The following is a 24,168-nucleotide window of genomic DNA, read 5'->3' on the forward strand; positions in this document are numbered from 1 at the left end:
AGTTAAGACATTGTTATCAGATGACCAAATGATCCTACTCTAGGTATTTACTCAAGAAAAATAAAAACATGTTCACAAGACATATGTTCAAAACAAGACTTGTACACAAATATTCAAAGGAGTTTTGCTCATAATAACCAAAATCTGAAAACAAACCAAATACCTGCCAACAGATAAATGGTTCAACGAACTGTGGTATATTCATAGAGTGATACTACTTCATAACAACAACAAAAACATGCAACAACGAAGTCAGATACAAAAAGAACATACATATGAAGGACTTCCCTGGCAGTTCAGTGGTTAAGACTCCGAGCTTCCAATGAAGGGGGAGTTCAATCCCTGATCAGGGAACTAAGATCCCACATACTCCTGCAACACAGCCAAAAGGAGGGGAAAAAAAGAGAATACATACTATATGATTCAGTTGAATAGAATATTCACTGTTCAGTTCAGTTCAGTGGCTCAGTCGAGTCCTACTCTCCGTGACCCCATGAATCGCAGCACGCCAGGCCTCCCTGTCCATCACCAACTCCCGGAGTTCACTCAGACTCACGTCCATTGAGTCAGTTGATGCCATCCAGCCATCTCATCCTCTGTCGTCCCCTTCTCCTCCTGCCCCCTATCCCTCCCAGCATCAGAGGCTTTTCCAATGAGTCAACTCTTCGCATGAGGTGGCCAAAGTACTGGAGTTTCAGCTTTAGCATCAGTCCTTCCAAAGAAATCCCAGGGCTGATCTTTAGAATGGACTGGTTGGATCTCTTTGCAGTCCAAGGGACTCTCAAGAGTCTTCTCCAACACCACAGTTCAAAAGCATCAATTCTTTGGTGCTCAGCCTTCTTCACAGTCCAACTCTCACATCCATACATGACCACAGGAAAAACCATAGCCTTGACTAGACGGACCTTTGTTGGCAAAGTAATGTCTCTGCTTTTGAATATGCTATCCAGGTGGTCATAACTTTCCTTCCAAGGAGTAAGTGTCTTTTAATTTATTGGCTGCAGTCACCATCTTCAGTGATTTTGGAGCCCCCAAAAATAAAAGTCTGACACTGTTTCCACTGTTTCCCCATCTATTTCCCATGAAGTAATGGGACTGGATGCCATGATCTTCGTTTTCTGAATGTTAAGCTTTAAGCCAACTTTTCACTCTCCACTTTCACTTTCATCAAGAGGCTCTTAAGTTCTTCCTCACTTTCTGCCATAAGGGTGGTGTCATCTGCATATCTAAGGTTATTGATATTTCTCCTGGCAATCTTATTTCCAACTTGTGTTTCTTCCAGAGTTTCCCTTACCACCTTGCTGTCAATATTCTATAGCCCACCTCCACTCCATGAAATTACTGATTTGTCTTTGTAAATTGATTCTGAAACAAGACAAAATCAATTTACAAAGACAAATTAGCAATTTCATGGAGTGGAGGTGGGCTACAGGATATTGACAGCAAGGTGGTAAAGGAAACTCTGAGGTGAAAAGAAGTTGTTTATCTTAACTGGGGTGGTATTAATAGTTACATTGGTATATGCATTTACCTAACTTAACTACTTTAAAGTGGATGCATTTTATTGCATATAAATTATACCTCAACAAAATTATTTTTTAAGGCAGTACTATATTTTTATAGTAAAAAGAAACTCTAGGAAGTTCACCCTGAAGTTGCAAATTTTTATTAGGTTTACACGCACACACACCCAAACTTGCTTGCTCTTAATAATGTACTGAATTTTTTTCTTAAAAATAGATTTTTGGTCAGAGAAAATTCATAAATATTCCATAATTGAGTTGTTTCAACCTCTGCAATACTCATTCTTTACTATGTAACACATAAGACAGGTTTATAACATTTACCTAAGATTTTGGAATTTTGTACTAGTACTCCTTTATCTTATTTTCCACATCTATAAAAATAGTTCATCTGATAACATTGATTCCTTAGTACAGCACTGTCCAGTAGAATTTCTATGATTATGAAAAGCTCAATATCTGTGCTATCCAATATGGTCAGCATAGCCTTAGAACAAAACTTTTAAGACAATGTCTATTATAAGAAAAAATATTTCCATGATCCATTATACTTTAATACAAAAATGTTTTAAACTATACTTTGGAAATCTTTCAATAAAATGAAGGTAATGTTCTATGTGAAAGGATAAATAAGTGGTACATATAAATACCAGGTATTAATCTTGAGCATATCTGGTTGTCAAGTTAGGTGGAATTGTCTGTTAATGTCAATATTTAAGGAAAATTCAACTAAAGACCTAAAAGCTAATTACATGGCTGATTTGAGTACAGTGTTACCTCTCTAGACAGCAGATGATCTCCATAATTTAGATATGAAGTCAGTCCTTGTTGCTGCTAAGTTGCTTCAGTCGTGTCCGACTCTGTACAATCCCACAGATGGCAGCCCACCAAGCTCCCCCATTCCTGGGATTGTCCAGGCAAGAACACTGGAGTGGGTTGCCATTTCCTTCTCCAATGCATGAAAGTGAAAAGTGAAAGTGAAGTCACTCAGTCGTGTCCGACTCTTCATAACCCCATGGACTGCAGCCCACCAGGCTCCTCCGTCCATGGGGTTTTCCAGGCAAGAGTACTGGAGTGGGGTGCCATTGCCTTCTCCAAGAATATTTGTTAGAAGGGCCTTTAGACATAAATAGACTGAGGCATCAGAAGTGTACCCTTGTCCTCTGTCACTGTTATCACCACAGGACTCTGAGCAACAGAGATGGCTATTACCTTTCTGGCTACTAGGAATGCTACTGGTACCACTTCATGGGACCAGGATAAAGTAGAGGAATCCCAGATATTCTGGCTGGACAACTAGCATGAGTGCTACAGGAAGCAATTTCCACAGTCATACATTTTACCTGGAAAACACATTTTCTGGTGCACTGGTGAAGTTTTGTAGGAGCAATTTTTAGATGAAATAAGATTTTATGGCTTTTGGAACTGATTTATAACCTCACCATAACTATAACTTGTCTGTTATTTGAGAGATCCTTGTATCATAGCTCAGTTGGTAAAGAATCTGCCTGCCATGAAGGAGACCTGGGTTTGATCCCTGGGTTGGGAAGATTCCCTGGCAAAGGGAAAGGCTATCCACTCCAGTATTCTGGCCTGGAGAATTCCATGGACTGTATAGTCCATGGGGTCACAAAGAGTTGGACATGACTGAGCAACTTTCACTCACTCACTCACTCACTGTATCTTTAAATACATCAAGCAGGTCTAGAGTTTGCAGGGCAGGAATTCTCTGTGGCTCACTGAACACCTAAGTAAAGGCATCTTACTAGGTCAAAAGCAACACGACTTCTGAAAGGGAAGACTCATGCCACAGGAATCTATTAAAGTTCACTAAGGCTAAGTCTGAAGACAAGTGAGACTTTATAGAATTTTAGAGTATGAATTTATTTGAACTGTCCAAACCTTTTGACAAAGTGTCATATCTAAAGTGTTTTGCTCTGTGTAGAAAGCAGCCCTGCTGTGGAAGTACGGCATTTCTTATGCTCATAAGAAAGAAAATAAGGGTTTTCTGCAAGGACTAGGGCCGGTCCTGGGTGGGTTTGGGAAAGAGTGATACAGCTATTGTTAGGGTGAATCGCAATAGATTGCGATAATGCTTTAAACATTATTTGATTTTATCTCAGTTCAGTTCAATGGCACCCCACTCCAGTACTCTTGCCTGGAAAATCCCATGGACGGAGGAGCCTGATAGGCTGTAGTCCATGGGGTCACTAAGAGGTGGACATGACTGAGCGACTTCCCTTTCACTTTTCACTTTCATGCATTGGAGAAGGAAATGGCAACGCACTCCAGTGTTCTTGCCTGGAGAATCCCAGGGACGGGGGAGCCTGGTGGGCTGCCATCTATGGGGTCGCACAGAGTCGGACACGACTGAAGTGACTTAGCAGCAGTAGCAGTTCAGTTCAGTCGCTCAATTGTGTCCCACTCTTTGTGACCCCATGGACTGCAGCGTGCCAAGCTTCCCTGTCCATCACCAACCCCTGGAGCTTGCTCAAACTCAGGTCCATCAAGTCGGTGATGCCATCCAACTGTCTCATCCTCTGTCGTCCCCTTTTCCTCCTGCCTTCAATCTTTGCAAGCATCATGGTCTTTTCTAATGAATCAGTCCTTTGCATCAGGTAGCCAAAGTATTGGAGTTTCAGCTTCAGCATCAGTCCTTCCAATGAACATTCAGGACTGATTTCCTTTAGGATTGACTGGTTTGATATCCTTGCAGTCCAAGGGACTCTCAAGAGTCTTCTGCAACACCACAGTTCAAAAGCATCAATTTTCAGTTCTCAGCCTTCTTTATGGTCCAACTCTTACGTCCATACATGACTACTGGAAAAACCATAGCTTTGACTAGATGGACCTTTGTCGGCAAAGTGATGTCTCTGCTTTTTAATATGTTGTCTAGGTTGATCATAACTTTTCTTCCAAGGAGCAAGCGTCTTTTAATTTCATGGCTGCAGTCTCCATCTGCAGTGATTTTGGAGCCCAAGAAAATAATGTGTCACTGTTTCCATTGTTTCCCCATCTATTTGCCATGAAGTGATGGGACTGAATGCCATGATCTTCATTTTTTGAATGTTGAGTTTCAAGCCAGCTTTTTCACACTCCTCTTTCAATTTCATCAAGAGACTCTTAAGTTCCTCTTCGCTTTCTGCCATAAAGGTGGTATCATCTGCATATCTGAGGTTGTTGATATTTCTCCTGGCAATCTTGATTCCAGTTTGTGCTTCATCCAGCCTGGCATTTCGCATGATGTACTCTATATATTTTTCCAGTGGTCATGTATGGATATGAGAGTTGGACAGTGAAGAAAGCTGAGCGCCGAAGAATTGATGCTTTTAAACTGTGGTGTTGGAAGATTCTTGAGAGTCCCTTGGACTGCAAGGAGATCCAACCAGTCCATTCTGAAGGAGATCAGCCCTGGGATTTCTTTGGAAGGAATGATGCTAAGGCTGAAACTCCAGTACATTGGCCACCTCATGTGAAGAGTTGACTCATTGGAAAAGACTCTGATGCTGGGAGGGATTGGGGGCGGGAGGAGAAGGGGACGACAGAGGATGAGATGGCTGGATGGCATCACTGACTCGATGGACGTGAATCTGAGTGAACTCCAGGAGTTGGTGATGGACAGCGAGGCCTGGCATGCTGCAGTTCATGGGGTCGCAAAGAGTTGGACACGACTGAATGACTGAACTGAACTGAACTGAACTGAAAGTACTAATAACATGCTAGATTACCTGGTGGCTTTAAAAATATGTCCACAGATACCTGATGCTCCTCCCTTCAAGAAATGTGCCTTTGGGGCCCTTGCCTTGGATGTAGGTGGGACTTACTGGTTTGCTTCAGTGGATAAAGTGCACTGGGGGTGGTGTGGTTTTGAAGGCTAGGTCATTAAAAAGGCCCTGCAGTTTCTGTCTTGGTTGTTCCTCTCTTGGATTGCTTATTCTGGGAGAGGTCAGCTGTCATGTCCTAAGGAAAGGTCCACATGGCCAGAAATTGGGGCCCCTAGCTGATAGCTACCTGAGAAATATTCCTGAAAGCACTTCTTCCAGTCCAAATCACTTCAGATGACGACAGGCCCAGATGACATCTTCTGGAGACCCCCATCCAGAGCCACCCAGCTGAGTGGAGCTCCTGCTTTCTTAACCCTCAGCAACAGGCATTAGGGGACTTTCCTGGTGGTCCAATGGCTAAGACTCTGAGTTACCAATGCAGGGGGCTCTGGTTCCATTCATGATCAGGAAACTAGATCTCACATACCACAACTAAGAGTTCCCACACTGCAACAAAAATCGAAGATCCCTAGGACTGAAACTAAGACCCCGTAAAATAAAATAAATCTTTTTTTAAACAACCTAAATTTACATTTGTGTGCAATTTTGCATCACAAAATCTCAATTACCCTAATTCTACTATAAGAAGAGCTTGTCCTTCTGGGTATATTTTATATAAGAACTTCTAGATGTTTTTTGAAATCTGTTAATATATTTTGGATACCCTTTGAAACAGCTCAATGTTCTCATTAAAGCTAATTCAAATGTAAATGGAACAATAATTTTCCTAACATAGCATAAAGCAAAGGTAATTATTAATCTTCTGATGCTTTACAAGGAGCTGGCTCTTTTTACTGCTAAACACAATTGTGCTAAAAGATGGTTTTCAAGGAATAATTGTTCAACTGTGTATGTGTATGTTAGTCATTTAGTCGTATCCGACTCTCTGGACACCATGGATTGTAGTCCACCAGCTCCTCTGTCCATGGGATTCTCCAGGCAAGAATACTGGAGTGGATTGCAATTTCCTTCTCCAGCAGATCTTCCTGACCCAGGGATCAAACCCGGGTCTCCTGCATTGCAGGCAGATTCTTTACCATCTGAGCTATAGTTGAGTAATGGCTTTGACTTCTAGGTTACCAGATAAGAAGAAACAGGAAACCCTCAGTTTCCGCATACTTTCAAGAGCCTTTAAACTTTGGTTGTGTATTACAAATTAAATTTAAGTACCAAAGAAAAAATCAACATTTCACACATTTCACCATGATCCTAGGTGTATTCATCTCCTATTATAGACTTAAAAGAAAAAACAAAATCAGTACATTTGTATTCTTGTTACCAAAGTGTTATCAGTTCTTCTGTGCCCCAAATCAATATCATAAGGCTTGGGACACTCCTGTTTGCTATTCCAGCCTCTTGCACTTGCTTCAAGTGTTATCCAGGGGCTGTGAGACCTGAAAGCTTTCAGTCTAAGTACTTGGTTAGTCAGGCCCTGGGACTAGCTTCACGCTGTTTACTTTTACTTGATTTAAAGCAGTTTATCTTCTCAAATATGGTTTGATATTTTCTTCTAAAAAATACTCTGGAAAGTGGCCCTAAAGGGTTCTCTGTGGTACTCCAGATCTCTTATTCAACCCAACACATTTTTAAAAATTTAGTTGAGGGCCAATGCATATTCTGTTTCCCCTGGAGTATACCACATGTGAAAGTTAGGACTTTTCCAGGAGAAAGAAGCTTATAGAGTCCCAGATACCTGTTTCCACTGAGTTTTTGCAAATTCCTAATTAGAATTATCTCCTATATGTGATCTGCTATTTCCATCAGAAATCCCTTCCTCATGACAAGACTTCTCTACCCTGTCTCATGGCACGGGTATGTTTGCTCTGACCTGACATATCCACTAAACGGTCACACAAAATAAACCCTTATAATCTGTCAGGTGTTAGAAACAAGATATCTAAACTTGTCAGAGACATAAAAGTTCAGAAGTAAAAGTTAAGTGCGACAAAATAGTTATATTTGTTACTACTTTCAAAGAAACTTTTTGTTGTCTAATTCTCAGTCCTATTAATCAGATGAGGATTTATTGCAGCAACTGGAATGACCCATGAAGCATAGGAAGGAGGTAGTGAAGAACAAATAGTTTTCTTTTTTGTGTTTGTTATACTATCTCCCTCCCTCAATACACAGTACTATCTAAGAGCAAAAACAATCATGTTTAGGCAGAAATTATTCTTAAGATGGGCTAGTCATAGGCCAAAATTAGACAAAGCTTAAGTTTTTCTTTGATCCTTTTATCATTCCTATTCCACATACTCACATCTGTTTCATTCATTCATTCATAAAATATCTACCAAGTACTGTCTATGTATTCCCCTGGAGTAGGAAATGGCAACCCATTCCAGTATTCTTGTCTGGAGAATTCCATGGACAGTGGAGCCTGGAGGGTTATAGTCTAAGTGGTTGCAAAGAGTCAGACATGACTGAGCGACTATGCACGCATGCACACGTCCACATCTTAGGTACTGTTTAAGATACTGAGGAATCTAAAAATAAGTAGTGGTGAATAAAATAAGGTCCTTGCCATTACATTCAAAATAACAAATATGCAACATATCAGATGGTGAATAAATACAGTGAAAAATAAAGTTGGGGAGAAGGGATAAGTAGTGATGGAAGGTGGGGCGTGACAGATGTTCTAGATTTTATCTAGAATAAGACAGGCCTCCCTGATAAGATAACGTTTGAAATGAGACCTAAAGGAAGTGAGGGGAGAGTAAGCATATGGATACTGGATGTTTCAGGCATAAGAAAAAGCAAAGGCAGAGGCTCTGAGGCAGAAGCTGTTGGACTCTGTCAGGAGCAACAAAGATGCAGCATAGCTAGCTAGTGGGAAATGAGAAGGAAAAGAGTAGTAAAAGTTGAGGTCAGGGAGATCATGCCAGGCTGCAAGAGACTGAGCAGGGCAGTGACTTGATCTCACTTTTATTTTAGCAGGATCCCTGTGGTTACAGTAACCAGAAAAGAAATATGGGTGGGAAGAGCATACTGCAGTCATTCAGGCAACAGATGATGATGTCCTGGAGTAGGGTGGGAGCAGTGGAGTTGGTGAGAAGTGGTTAGAGAATGGAAACATTGTGAAGGTAGAAATAAAAGAATCTCCTGATGGATTGAACGTGCAGTGGGAAAGCAAGCCTCAACAACTGGAAGAGTGGCATTACCATATCCTGAAATGCATAAAACTGGACGAAAATGAAAAGTTTGTGTTAAATTTGTAATGCTCCCTAGAAATTCAGGAGAAGGAGGTGGCAACCCACTCCAGTATTCTTGCCAGAGAATCCTGTGGTCAGAGGAGCCTGCTGGGCTACTGCTGTCCATGGGGTCACACAGAGTCGGACACGACTGAAGCGACTTAGTATGCATGCGTGCATTGGAGAAGGAAATGGCAACCCACTCTAGTATTCTTGCCTGGAGAATCCCAGGGACAGAGGAGCCTGGCGGGCTGCCATCTATGGGGTCACACAGAGTCGGACACGACTGAAGCGATTTAGCAGCAGCAGCAGCTAGAAATTCAAATAGAGATGTTGAGTGAGCAGTTGAATAGATGATTCTAAAGTTTAGGGTAGAAGTTCAGGCTAGAGATAAACTTTGGGTTTATAGTGTAAAGATGGAATTTAAAGCCACTGAGACTAGGGGAAATCATGCTGGGATGAGTGATAAAGAACATGATGATAAGAATATTTCACTCTGTTAATGCACATAGTGGTGGACACTGTTCTAAGCACTTTACAGTGACATTTCAATTAGTCTTTATAACCACTGGAAATAGCTATTTTATTATCCTCAATTTATAGATGAGGAAACCGAATCTTGGCGACATTAAGTGACTTTCTTATGATCAAACACCTAGTAAGTGATAGGGCTGTCTGTTCAAACCTAGGCAGAAAGAAAAGTAAACTATTGTACGTGAGAGCCCTGAGACACTTCAGCTTTTAACATTCAGGGGGATATAAAAAAGAACTAGCAGAGGAGACTGAGCAGGAGGATCCAGTGGGTAGGAAAAGAAGGTAGAATGGTACTTCTATTGCCCAAAGGACAAAAGGAGAAAATGCTCATGGGGGTCAAATGCTGCTGGTGGCTCCAGGAAGATGAGGACAGAACACTGACCTTGGCATTTACAAAAGTGGCTCTTTACAAGGCTGCTTTCAAACAGCGGTGGAGTTAAATCAGAGTGGTAGTGGGGGAGTTAAATCTCTCACAGTCAGAGAGGGTGTGAGAGAAGACATATGAGGCGTTAGGGTTCAGCTCTTTGGAGTTCAGCACAGGTACCACTCCAGATCGTCGTAAGTATTCACACATGGATATGAATCAAAGTGACTGGTGAGATGAACACATTAAAAAAATAGAGATTTGATTGGGAGCTTGGTGAGAAAAAGATACGGGTAACATTTTAGTCCTTTTCAAGGAGAACAAACTTGATTTCCTTTCGCTTGGCATTCAGTCTTGGACCTTCCTTCATTCAATAAGCTCCAAATTTGCTTACATCCTCCCTCCAAAATAAAAACTCTCCTGGGTCATGTTTTATTTCCTCACATCCTCAGCCTGGTACAGAACCAGCAAAGAAGGGTACAAATAAAAGTGTGATAGATGACTAACATCCTAAATATTGAATATCCTACCCTGAAGTTATTGTAGACTACTTGCTGTTCCCATAAAAAGCCCATATTTGTCTCTGTGGACTGCACTCAGTCATTCAAATTGATTAAAATTTTATATCTATCTTTTAAAAGCCATATGTGAGATCTTTTTCTATTATTGTGGGTATTTTCATAGTAGTTTACTTTCCATCCCTATGGTCCCCTAACCCCCACCATTAGAAGTTAGTAAAGCTTCTCTTAGCATAAGACTACCTTTCTCAAAGTCCTCAGAGCACCTTATTTCCATACTTTCCCTTGTATTTGACCTATGCGAACGTGTCTTAGCTTGTCTGTTCTCTTACCTTTTTATAGTCCAGGACAGGGACTGTCACGTGTTTTGATTCCCTACAGCCCAGTGCTTAGCACAGAGGAAGTAAGTATTCAATGTATGTATCTTAAATTAATGAGTGAATATGAAAGTTGATTGAGTTGAATTAATACTGATCTATACTGAATAATACCAAAGCTACATGCAGACAGTGAGACCGCCCATTTCACATGGCAACAACCTCATAGTGTTCCTAGCTTAAGGTCATAATATTTCTAGCTAAGTTTATGAAAGGTTAAGAAGTACAGGACTATAAAATATCAAAATAATAACAACTAAGCCCAATTAAATTAGAAGTCTATGGTTTGTTGATTTGCTTTCTGGGTTTTTTTTGCATTTAAGATATTTTTAGATATTTGTTGAATAATTAATATGCCTACTAATTTGTTGTTTCATAACTTCTCACATCTGAATCAGTGAGTATTCTTTTAACTTACATTATTTCTGATTACCTGGTTCGTACAATTATGAAGTGATCAGGCTATTAATTCAGTTATGAAAATTCAGATTTCACTGGTACACAGAGGTGATAAAACCAAAGGGATATAATAACCTTAGTTAAGAATTTCATATCTAATGGTTAATGGTAGAATCTTGAAAACTGAGATTTCAGACTTCCTGCAAATATCTGAAATGCAATATTAATATATTTCCCCCAAACCTTTAATGACATAAAATAGCACAATATTTTATTACATTAACATGTAATAGAAGCTGTTGTCAGATGATGGGTTGAGCAGATGCCAAAATGAGGAAGGAGGAAGGGTATTTACTATGATCACTCTCCATGGTACACTTGATTTTACAGTTTGGCTTTCATTACTCATCCAAAGGACTTAGTTACAAATTTGCCAGGGTGATTCAGGGGGTGAACTGCTTTGTGACAAGGATAGACAATTCTTCTGACTGGAGCTTACACCACAAATTGCCCATTTTATTCTATTTTGGGATGAATATTATATTTTTTCAACTGCTGATGCTATCCATGTTAGATTCCATATAAGAAGGAGACTTCCAGAATCTTAAAACTAGAAAGAGAAAAAAGTAGTTAACTTGTTCATTTACACACGAGAAAACTGAGGCCAGGGAAACTTGTCAGGCATCCAAATCACAGAACTAGTTAACATCAAAGCTGAAACTCAAATCCAGGCACCTTGCCTCCAGTTTCTATACTTCTCATTCTTTGAGCTGTCCTTCATTTGCACATAAGACAAGTAATTTGAGTGACTTGGGGATTCAGGGAATGGTTCTATTCACCAGAAAATAAACTTTTTATTTGCCATAAGTTCTACCCTCTTTGAAGATGAAAATACCTTTAGAAAGTAAAAATAATAATTAACGTTTATATAGCACTTCACAAAGGAATGTCCACATATTTTGAGGCCAGTAGCTGCTATCTCACAGATAGTTGTCAGCATTTTACTGGGATAAGATCCTGTGACAGAGGAGTCTAAACATCTGTGGAAGCGAGGGTTCATTTGGGTGGGGTCTTTTGCAAAACTGCTTGAGGCCAAGCAACTGGAAGGGATGGGTAAAGAGAGACTACTTTCTAAGGAGGCCATTTCTTTGAAAAGCTACATCAGTGATTCTAACTGGAGGTGAGTTTGTCCCCCAGAACATCTTTGACAACGTCTAGAGACATCTCTGATGGTCACAAATAGGGATGGTGGTGCTGTCGGTATCCAGCGGGTAAGAGACCAGGCGGGGATGCTGCTACACATCCTAGATTGCACAGAAAGAAAGTGAAGTCACTCAATCGTGTCCGACTCTTTGCGACCCCGTGGACTGTAGTCCACCAGGCTTCTCCGTCTATGGGATTTTCCAGGCAAGAATATTGGAGTGGGTTGCACAGGACAGCCCCCAAAGAATTATTTGGCCCAAATGTCAATACCGCTGAAGTTGAGAAACCCCGAGCTAAAAAGAAAACAAAAACTCATCGAGGAACTAAAGGAAGTTTCTTGAATTATTACTTATTTCCGTATTTAACAACTTAGAAAAGGAAATCGATCTCTTCTCACACACACACACATTTTTTGTTTCCTTTCCTTTCTGGATATGGCTAACAGTTTTCAGGGAATCTTGAAGACTGTTCATGTGGATTTCCTTGCACTGGATGTGGGTTGGCCCAGGTACTTGAGTTTTGTGCAACAGCTGTGGCCCTCTTCTGTGGCATCCTTCCTGTCTGGTTTTCAGAATTCGGTCCTAGCTGCTAGCTTTGTGAAGTCTTCCATGGTAGCAGAGAATTCTTTCGTGGGACACCAAACGCATCCAGGTGTTCGGGTATGCCATGTTTCTTTTTTACACAAATGTTAGATTGTGTGACGTGCTTCACAGGACATGACGAGTAGCCTCAAGGGAAACCAGATTTTCTTCAGTAGCTGACGGACATTCAGGGAGATAAGAAAGGTCTGTAGACCGTGAGCCCGCCCACTGCGTCTTAGCGAAACTTCACGTCCTCACATAACCTGGACAGTGAGCTCAAGCCAAAAGCAGTTCCTGCGCGCCTGAAATCCCGAAACACTTCGCGTTTTCCACTTGAGGCGCGCGAGTGCGCGCGCGGCCGGCCCCTCGGGAGCTGCAGAGCGGACCAATGAGAGGGCCCGTTCTCCGCACCGGCTCGGGATTGGGCGAATCGCGCGAGCCTCTCTGCCAAACAGCGGGCAGGCGTGCAGAGGAGCGGCTGGGATAGGCGCGCCCACTGCGCCAGAGTCCCGGGAGCGCGTGCGCGGTCTTGCGCGGTCTTGAGGTGGAGTCACTGGCGGCGACGGCGGCGACTGGCGGTGGGGCGGGGGCGGGGATTTAAGATTGTGAGGTAGGGAATCGCGAGTTTCTGGATTCTTTATCCGGTATTTTAAGTGCCGCTGGGAAGCTGTCGTTTCTGCAGTGTTTAGAGGAGGCCGGGGCGGGAGGAGCGGCGGCCGCCGTGGCGCGGAGGTAAGAGGCTGACCGGCGGCGGCTCGGTGTGGCGGTCTTAATCAACAGGTCCCCGCGAGCGGCTGGGGGAGGTGCGGCCGCTCTCACCCCCTCCCCCATGCGCTGGCCAGGGCGGGACCCCGGGCTGCTCCGCGGGCTGCTCCAGGCAGCGGGAGCCCGGCCGGCAGTGGAGGGTGTCAGCTCAACCTTTGTCCCTCGGAGGAACGCTGCCTGGCGGTGCCCGCTTCCTCTGCCTTGGCTAACGACCCACCACGGCGGGTCTCCCGGCCCGAGGTGCAGGGAGGCGCCTGCCCTCTGCGCCCGCGCCTCGGAGTTCGCAACTCTCCGGACTCGCTCCAGGCCGGGTCCGGGATCTTGGCGGGGCGAAGAACACAGAACACTTTCCTCTGGTAGACGGAATGTAGTCGTCGTTTCTCTGCCTGACTCAGCTGCTGGTATTCGGCTCCTCGCTACAGTCTTGAAACAAACAGTTCTTACTTCCTCGTAACCATTTTTAAAGAAAAGCCTAATCCCGTTCATGGTTTCTGGTAATTTAAGTTTTCAGGTTGAAGTTGGAAGCCTGTAAATTGTTGTCAGCTGCGTTTAACGAGAGGGTTTAAACATTCTTGGGTGCAAATTATGTAACTTCCTAATGATAATAACTCACCTTCTGTCTAGTTGATTGACATACTGTAAGATGTTCAGAATTTAGGTTTCAGTCGAAAGGTTTTTCTTGGCAGTTGACGTTCAAATTAAAATCTCATACCTAGGAGGTTTTTAGAAGTAGTACATAGTGTGTGTTTTGTCTCCGTTCTCGTTTAGAATTGTGAAAATTTAGATTTGGCAAGCCCTTGGAACAAACGTTTTGAAATTTCGATTTTAATGACAAGGTGAAAGGTGTTAATATTTGTGTTTTTTAAAAGTGTTACGTGTTAATGATAGTGTTCTAGTTACGCTTTTGGATTATACCAGAAATTAATAACCTAATAAATTCTTCAATAGGAACAAGTGGCATGCTGGTTATTGGTGTCTTTGAAGTGTAAGTATTGGGATAATGAAATTGTTAAATAAGCTCTTTTGGATAGTAGACTACTATTTACTAGATTTCTGTAGATTTGCATGTTACAGGTTTTAAAAGGCTTTTTATACTGTTGTAGCAAGCGGAAGCTATTATAGTGTAGGAATTCTGTAGATGAAACAGGCAAAAAAAATACAGGAAGAAATTCATCATTTTATCTTTGTTAAAGTCAAGTAAACTTGCCAAGTAGTTGAATGACTTCTGGCCACACAGACTTGAACTTGAGAAGATTGACTCATTAATATTTACGTATTTTAGAATGATAAACTACAAAAGGATATGCAAATTTTACTTGAGGGTTGCCCAAGGTAGTAGTAGAACTTTCCCTCTTAGCTCTATCCATAAAGAATCTGCCTGGAGTGCAGGAGACCTGGGTTTGATTCCTGGGTCAGGAAGATCCTCTGGAGAAGGAAATGGCTACCCACTCCAGTATTCTTGCCTGGAGAATCCCAGGAGCTCTGCCTGGCAGGCTGCAAGAGCTGGACACGACTTAGTGACTAAACCACCACCATCAAGTTAGTAGGGTGAGTTTAGAAGTTTATATGCTCTTTCTGAATGATTATTATATGATTAAAAAGCTCATCACAGACATACAAGAAATTTGGCCCTTTTTTCGTATCAGTATCCTTGTTGAGTTGTAAATAATCTTTAGTCTTTGTATAGTCTAACCTCTTCATTTTCCAAGAAAAAGAAAGTGAGGTATGCAGATAGATTAGTTAGCAGCAGAGTTGGAACTAAATGCTAAAATGCTTGCCTTATGATAAGTTAAACTCTTCTGAAAAATCATATATGGAGCCAGCAGAGTTGAATTTTTTCCCTTATGCATTTTTTCTTTTTCTTTTTAAAATAACCACTAACCACAATTAATTCATTTCTTGACTGAAGGATTATTCTCAGTTTTTCAGTATTTCAGACAATGTTTAGTGAACATCCGTATGTGTATCTCCTTGAACACATTTGTCAAGTTTTCTCTGGAATGAATTCCTAGGCCATAGGTTGATGTGCATTTTCAACTTTGCCCGCTGCCAAATAATACTCTAAAGTTGTAACAATTTACAGACCTGCCAACAGTATATGAGTCACCCTTATCCACGTTTAGAATTGCCAGATTGGCATCAGATTTTTTAATTTGTGCCAGTCTGATGGGTGAGAAATGATATAATTATTTTCCTTCTTTCACAAAGGTTTTAACTTTATTCTTAATTTTGGTGAAGTGAAATTAACTCTTTTTGTTGTACAGTTATTTTGACAGATACATAGAGCTATGCAACTACCAAAATTGAGACACCCAGTAACAGTTCAGCCCCTGAAATTCCCTTGAGCTGCTCTTTTATAGTCTTTAACTGCTGGCAACTGATATTGATTATTGTCTTTCCTTGTAATTTGTCTTTTCTAGAATATCAGGTAATGGAATTATATAGTGTTTAGCCTTTTGAGTCTGGTTTCTTTAATTTAGTGTAATACTTTGGAGTGTTTCTTGATGTTGAGTGTGTTAGCAGTTCTTTATGTTGCTGAATGTAGTATTCCAGTGTATGGATGCATCACAATTTATCCATCTACCAGTTGAAAGACATTTGAGTTTTTTGTTTGAACTATGAATAAAGCTGCTATATATCTTTGTTAGCAGTTTTTATGTGAACACAAGCCTTCATTTCTCTTGGATAAGCACCTCCAAGTGAAATTTCTGGGTCATGTGGGAAGTGTATGTTTAACTTTAAAAATATGTGTTAGGTAGAATAGTGGCCCAAGATGTTCTGCTCCTTGGAAACTGTGAATAAATTAGATTACATGACAAAAGTGAATTAAAGTTGTAGCTGGAATTAATCAACTGACTTTAAAATAGAGTTTATCCTGAGGTTATCCAGGTGCTGCCTAGAGTATCACAAAGGTTCTTAAAAGGGGAAGAGAAGGTAGAAAGATGTAACAGTGGGAGCAGGGACAGAGAGAAGCAGAGTTCTTGATTTTGAGGTTGGAGAATTTGGGGCATAAGCTAAGAAATACAGTCTCTTGATAAGGCCAGGAAATGGATTAATCTTTAGACCTCATGGAAAAGAATGGAGTTCTGCCAACAACTTGATTTTCACCCAGAGAGACCTGTGTCAGATATTTAACCTACAGAACTGTAAAATAATAAGTTTATGTTGTTTTAAGCCACTAAATTTGTGGCAACTTGTCACAGTAGTGTAGGAAACTATACACTCAAAAACACATTTTCCAAAGAGGCTGAATTATATTCTCAGTGATGGTGTATGAGTATTCTAGTTCCTTTACGTCCTCATCAACACTTAGTATGATCACTCTTTTTAATTTTAGTCATTGTAATAGGTATATATATATATAGCAGTATTTCATTGTGGTTTTTATTTGAATTTTTCTCGTGAATATTGATGATGAGCATCACTTCAGTGCTTACTTGCCATCTGCATATCTTTGATGAAGTGTCCAAGTTTCAAATCTTTTTCCATTTTTAAATTGAATTTTCTTATTGTCTGATTTTTTCCTAGTCCTTTGTCAGATATGTGGTTTGCAGAGATTTTCTTCTAGTCTGTGGCCTGCTTTTTCCTTCCTTCTCAGCTGTGTCTTTTGAAGTACAGAAGTTTTAAATTTTGGTTAAGTGCACAGTATCAATATTTTCTTTTATGAGTCTTAGTTTTGGTACTGTATATAAGAACTCTTTGCCAAACCAAGATCACAAAGATTTTCTCCTATGTCTTCTTCTATAAATTATATATTTTACCTTTAGATCTGTGTTATACTTTTGAGTTACTTTTTGTGTACAGCTGTAAGTTGAGTTTCACCTATTTGTCCAGTTGTTCCATGTCTGTTTGTTAAAAAGACTATTCTCCATTGAATTGTCTTTGTTTCTTGATCAAAAACCATTTGACTACATTTGTGTGGGTTTCTTTCTAGCCTCCTCTGTTTTCCATTGTTGTATTTGGCTTTTTTTTTTCCACCAGTATCACAGTGTCTTGATTAATATAGGTTTAAAATTAAGTCTTGAAATCAGGTAATGTGAGTTCTCCAACTTTTTTTTTTTTTTCAAAATGTTTTAGCTATTTTAGTACTTTTGTCTAAATTTTATAATCAGCTTATTACTATAAATATATATAAATTCTGTGAACTTCCAGATGTTCAAGCTGGTTTTAGAAAAGGCAGAGGAACCAGAGATCAAATTGCCAACATCTGCTGGATCATGGAAAAAGCAAGAGAGTTCCAGAAAAACATCTATTTCTGCTTTCTTGACTATGCCAAAGCCTTTGACTGTGTGGCTCACAAGAAACTGTGGAAAATTCTGAAAGAGATGGGAATACCAGACCACCTGTCCTGTCTCTTGAGAAACCTGTGTGCGGGTCAGGAAGCAACAGTTAGAACTGGACATGGAACAACAGACTGGCTGCAAATAGGGAAAGGAGTATGTCAAGGCTGTATATTGTCACTCTGCATATTTAACATATGTAGAGTACATCATGAGAAACTCTGGGCTGGATGAAGCACAAGCTGGAATGAAGATTGCTAGGAGAAACATCAATAACCTCAGATATGGAGATGATACCACCCTTATGGCAGAAAGTGAAGAAGAACTAAAGAGCCTCTTGATGAAAGTGAAAGATGAGAGTGAAAAAGTTGGCTTAAAACTCAGCATTCACAAAACTAAGATCACGGCATCTGGTCCCATCATTTCATGGCAAATAGATGGGGAAACAGTGTCAGACTTTATTTTTGTGGGCTCCAAAATCACTGGAGATGGTGACTGCAGCCATGAAATTAAAAGATGCTTGCTCCTTGGAAGAAAAGTTATGACCAACCTAGACAGCATGTTAAAAAGCAGAGACACTGCTTTGCCAACAAAGGTCCATCTAGTCAAAGCTATGGTTTTTCCAGTAGTCATGTATGGATGTGAGAGTTGGACCATAAAGTAAGCTGAGTGCCAAAGAGTTGATGCTTTGGAACTGTGGTGTTCGAAAAGACTCTTGAGAGTCCATTGGACTGCAAGGAGATACAACCAATCCATCCTAAAGGAAATCAGTCCTGAATACTCATTGGAAGGACTGATGCTGAAGCTGAAACTCCGATTCCTTGGCCACCTGATGCGAAGATCTCACTCATTTGAAAAGACCCTGATGCTGGGAAAGACTGAAGGCAAGAGAAGGGGACAACAGAGAATGAGATGATTGGATGGCATCACTGACTCAATGGACATGAGTCTGAGTAAACTCTGGGAGTTGGTGAGGGACAGGGAGGCCTGGCGTGCTGCAGTCCATGGGGTCACAAAGAGTCGGACATGACTGAGCGACTGAACTGAACTGAGGATTTTGAAGTTGTTGTAGATTAATTTGATAATTGACATCTTAACAAAATAGAGTCTTCCAATCCATGAACATGATGTTTCTCTCTATTTAGGTCTTTAATTTATTTCATGAATGTTTCATAGTTTTCAACATGTAGATCCTGCAAATGTTTTATTAGTTCTCTACCTAAGTATTTCAGTTTTTTAGTCCTGATGCAAATGTCATTTTTAAAACCTTGTCTTTCCAGTTGACCATTGCTAGTATGTGGAAATGCAATCAATTTTTATATGTTGCCTTTGTATTTTGAGTTTTTATTAAACTCATAATTTCTAGGAGCTTTTTCCTGTAGATATCTTGGAATTTGTCTAAGGAGGCAGTCACGTCATTTATGAATAGAGAAACCTACCTACCTTTCCTGTATGTCTTTTTTTTCTTGACTTTTTGCAGCGTCTAGGACTTCCAATAGGGTTGAAAGGGAACATCCTTGCCTTGTTCACAATCTTAGAGCATTCAGTCTCACCTTCAAAGTATAATGCTAGATGTAAGTAATTTTGTAGGTTTTGTAAGTCATATTAAGGAAATTTCCTTCTGAGGTTGCTGAGAGTTTGAGGGGGGTTGTTTGCGTTTTTAATCATGAATAGATGTTGAATTTTGTCATGCCTTTCTGCATCTATTGAGGTGACCATTTGAATTTTTTAAATCTGTTAATACAGTGAATTACACTGATTAATTTTTCAGTGTTGACGTGGCCTTGTGTGTTTCTGGGAATAACTCCAGAGTTGTTGCAAACTAAATAATTTTGGGTTATTTTCCTTTGATTTGACATTTTTCTTAAAAAGGAAACTGAATATAAGATTTTATGAAAGTGTTTATAAAGTCATCAAAGTCAAGGTATTCATTAACAGTTGTGTACATTTCATATGTTGTAGGACTTCTTGATCCATCTATACTGGAGTTTATAGACTGTACTTTACCACTATGGGACTCCTGTTTCAGATTACTAAATGAAGAAAGAAAATGTTTGTAACACTGTAATCAAGCATTTCCTCACGCTGGCTTAATTTAAGCAAATTGTTTAAGTGTATTTGGATAGTGAAGTATATTTTGAATGAAGATAAAATGATTTAATTGGGAGATTTTTTACTTGGAATGAAAGCAATGGGAATGTCACATACCAGGGGGGTGGCAGGGGTGGAGAAAGCTCCTTCAACACAAGAAAATCAACTAGACCCTTGAGTAATCACATAAATGTTTGGTTTGATCCAAGTGTAAGGAATTCAGTGAATGTATTAAAAAGTGTGAAGTGAAGTATAAACTACTTAAAATACCAGGCTCTGTTTTGCTATACTGAAGATGTTCTTCATGAAAAAATGTAGGTACATAGTAAAAAGATACATGTTTATTAAATATGTTTTAATATGGTGAATTGTGAAGTTTTTCCTCCATCACTTTCTACTACAGAAGACACTTTAATTGTTAAGAATAAGGTTTCATGGGGAATTCCCTGGCAGGCTAGGACTCTGCGCTCCCCCTGCAGGAGGAGGCACAGGTTCCATCCCTGGTGAGGGTACTGAGATCTGAAACGGGTATCACCTTCTCTTCAAAACAAATAACAAGGGTTCAGTAACTTCATAATCAAGCTATTAAATTTTATCACTTTTATAAATTTGAGCTTATTATGCTTTAAACATAAAGTTTCAAGCAATTTCTCTCATGTAATTTTGAAGTTCCTTCTTTCTTAAGTTAATAGTTGTCTCAAAGAAGCTAAACATTGAAGTTTTGAGGCCTCTGAGGTTCTTTGCATTTTTGATACTTTAAGGCAGGGGTTGGCAAATTTCTGTAAAAGGCCAGGTAGTAACTATTGTAAGCTTCGCAGATTGTCCCAGTTCTGTTGCAGGTGTCCAGCTCTGCTGTACAGTGCTAAGATGGCCAAAGGAATCTGTGTTCCAGCAAAACTTTGTTTACAAAAACAAGGTATGCCTTATTGGCCTGTGGGCTTAGTTTGCCTATTTTGATTTTGGGCAAAAGTCAGCAGGAAAAATGAAAATAATTACAGTAATGTAGCAGAAAGACTTTAAGATCAGCTGAGTTGGAAGGTTATTCAGTGCTGTAATTCCCAGCCACGCCTTCATTTTCCTTATCTTTAACAGGTGGCCATCTAGGAAGATGACTGAAAAGATAAAATAGGGTATGGAAGGTACTGAACAAAATATTCTGACATGTAGCAGATACTTAAGAAGATTTGCTCCCACCACCACGCCATTTTATGTTATTTTACAGTGTGTAGTTGTCCAAATATTAGAAATTACGATTGTATTTATATTTCTAGCTAAATTATCTTTTGAATTATGCTTATTGGACATGTAAGTTGTAACTGTTTGCCTTCACAGTAGTATCAGAAACTTCACATGAAAAAATTGAGAGTTTGTGTTAAAATATAATTTCTTGTTTTGAGAATTTTACATTGTCACAAAAAATGTTTGATAATGTCACTTAAAATGCCTTATTTTGATATGACCTAAGAAGTAGGTTTTCTGTATTTTGAGTGCTTCAGAAGTGCCTGTAAGATTGTATATATTTAAGTTAATTGACTGACTCCTGTGAACTGAACTGGGTGCTCTGCTAGGATTTGGTTGTACTTTAAAAGTACTTAAATTTAGGTGCTCATTTTTGTTTAATGTTTGGGACATAAGGGATGCTTCAGAAAGTTTTTCTTTCTTTCTGAATTTCTGTCCAGATAGAGCTGGATTTGAAATTTTAACTCCCTTCGCTCCTCCAAAGAAAAAAAAAAGTCAGTGCTTTTTGGCAGATCAGAGGCAGAGATACATGGCTGTTGGGTTAATTTTGCGCCAGTAGTTAGTGGCAGGACTGGGGTTGGATCTCATGTACCAGATGGGTTATCTTTTTAGTACTCATTTCATTGCTCTGTTGTGTGGCTTGTTAGCTCTGTTATTACCTGTCTCTGGACTCCCAGAAATTGTTTTCTTGTCCCATGTTCTCCATTTTTCCCTTCAAGCGTAAGCAGAAGCTGTTGCAAAGTCTTATCAGATTTTACTAAGAAAACTTTATATTATTGTTTAATCACAGTTATAGCTTAGAATGCAATTGTATTATACTTAGTGTGAAAGAAAAGTTTGTTTTTAAGCAGATTTTTTAAATTCAGCTTTACATTGATTATATTATCTGTATGATACTTATGTATGAGTTGGTTTTTCTTTGGTCTACAAGTGATCATTATAACTAGTTTATTCAGAAGATTATACATAAATTCTGAGTATTTATAATGTGGAGACTTTGGGTGGGATATAAGGAAGTATTAGATGAAGTCACTGCCCTCAAAGGCTTGGCTTTGAAGTAAGTATGGATAGTCCCTTAGAGACTAAGTTGAATTAAGAGAATTTATTAGTTGTTTGAAATGGACAGAATCACAGAATTGCTTAAATAATATGCAAATAAATTGTAAGGTTCCTTTTATAGTGCTGCAGACTTATAATTTTTAAAAATTATATATCAAGGTTTATTTAACTGTGTTACTGTTGGTGAGTTGTTTCTAACTTTTGGTTATTATGAGTAAATGTTACCATGAATGTTCCTGTAACTTTAGTTTATGAAAGTGCATATGAACACATGTTTCTCTGGGGCTCTACTCTCTAGTATAGTGGCCACCAGCCACATGTGACCGTTTAAATTTGGATTAACTAAAATTAAGAATTCAGTTCTTCAGTTACCCATGCCACATTTCAAGTGCTTGTTAGCCGTATGTGGCCAGTGTGGCTGTGTTATTACCGCACAATGCAGATACAGAACATTTTCATTATTGTGTATAACCATCAGGGCATTCAAGGAAATTGTATCATGAACCCCAGAGTTAACCTCTGGCCAGGTGATTTATCTGAGGACTATACAAATAAGCAAATAAGCTACAGACATTTTTCAAAATAATGATTCACTTACAAGTAATCAGTAGATACCTAAGAGTATTTATGTATATAGTATACCCTTATGAAAGGAAATTTGGTGGTTCTTTGTAGTCATCTTAAAGGGACAGTGTTCTTTTTACATTTTAATCTTTTATACTTTATTTCTTACCCTTATACTTTCTGCCTTATCCTTTTATTTCAGTTTTATAGTGAGAATAGTATTTAATTTGGCTGAATCACAGTACTTTTTTCTTTTCCCTAACCCTACCCTGAACTGTGTGCTCTGCCCCATCTCTTAGTTTGTCATCCTTTGTATATAGTTCTAAACATTAACAACTTTGTGACCAAATAGAGGCTCAGAGAGATTATTTTATCCTGATTCCTGTTGTAACTGATAGCAGGTTTTTGAACTCAGTTTATTTTTCTCCAAAGCCCTTGGGTTTTTCTACTTTGTATTTTAGCCTGCTTTTAGATTTACCTAGTTTAACACTGTCTTTTTGGTAAGAATCTTTTTTTAGGAAAGACATCTTTAATTTAGTATTTAAATTGTACTTGAATGAAAGTGAAGATCTTAGAACCTGTAAATTGTAAGCTCCTTAAGGGTAGGGGCTACATCTTTTTATTTTAATATCTCACTGCTTAATATGGCACATGGTAGATGGATTGGAGAAGGTGGTGGCACTCCACACTCTTGCCTGGAAAATCCCACGGACGGAGGAGCCTGGTGGGCTGCAGTCCATGGGGTCGCGAAGAGTCGGACAGGACTGAGCAACTTTACTTTCACTTTTCACTTTCACGAATTGGAGAAGGAAATGGCAACCCACTCCAGTGTTCTTGCCTGGAGAATCCCAAGGACGGGGCAGCCTGGTGGGCTGCCGTCTATGGGGTCGCACAGAGTTGGACATGACTGAAGTGACTTAGCAGATGGATGTTATCAATTTGCACTTTTTAATCATTTACTTATTAAACCTTAGCCTTACTTGTAAGTTTCATCCCAGAGATTGTTCTAACCTAGTCACCTCCTGTAGCCTGAGAGAATTTGAGATTCCATTTATTCGGTGTTGACCATAAATGTGTTTATTGATGGATGGGGGGGATTGTCTAATTAGCTTTCTTTACAAATATTAAATGTGAATGGATGAATTATGGGCTTTTCTGATAGACATCATAGTTACAAACCTTGCACCAATTAAGTACTTATACTGTGGAATCAGATTGGTGCTTCTTGACTTGTGTGTGACTCTGGGCAGGTTAACCTGTGAAAATCTGATTGCTTCTCTGCAGAATGGGGCTTGTACTTGTGCCTGATTCAGAGGTTGTAGGGCTGTCTGAGGAGGCCTTACAAATAGCTGTAAAAAAAAAAGGGAAGCTAAAAGCTAAGGAGAAAAGGAAAGATATACCCATTTGAACACAGAGTTCCAAAGAATAGCAAGGAGAGATAAGAAAGCTTCCTCAGCGATCAATGCAAAGAAATAGAGGAAAACAACAGAATGGGAAAGACTAGAGATCTCTTCAAGAAAATTAGAGATACCAAGGGAACATTTTGTGCAAAGATGGGCTCAATAAAGGACAGAAATGGTAGGGACCTAACAGAAGCAGAAGATATTAAGAAGAGGTGGCAAGAATACACAGAAGAACTGTACAAAAAAGATCTTC

The 24,168-nt window shown here is 39.7% G+C and overlaps 1 protein-coding gene across 7 annotated transcripts in view; it reads left to right on the forward strand.

Moving 5' to 3' along the window:
* Positions 1-12,945: 12,945 nt before the first annotated feature.
* The window catches only part of PALS1 (protein associated with LIN7 1, MAGUK p55 family member), a 79,398-nt gene continuing 68,175 nt past the window's right edge, over positions 12,946-24,168 (forward strand). For 3 of the 7 annotated variants that reach the window (XM_055538386.1, XM_055538389.1, XM_055538392.1), the window contains exon 1: positions 13,103-13,246. The gene's annotated coding sequence lies outside the window, so the exon portion shown is untranslated. Of the gene's footprint in view, positions 13,059-13,102; positions 13,247-24,168 lie in introns of those variants that run through there. The other 4 variants (XM_055538388.1, XM_055538390.1, XM_055538387.1 and 1 more) reach the window with 4 other exon arrangements.

This window comes from Bubalus kerabau, chromosome 10 (assembly GCF_029407905.1).
Source record: "Bubalus kerabau isolate K-KA32 ecotype Philippines breed swamp buffalo chromosome 10, PCC_UOA_SB_1v2, whole genome shotgun sequence".
In the NCBI taxonomy this organism is placed as follows: domain Eukaryota; kingdom Metazoa; phylum Chordata; class Mammalia; order Artiodactyla; family Bovidae; genus Bubalus; species Bubalus kerabau.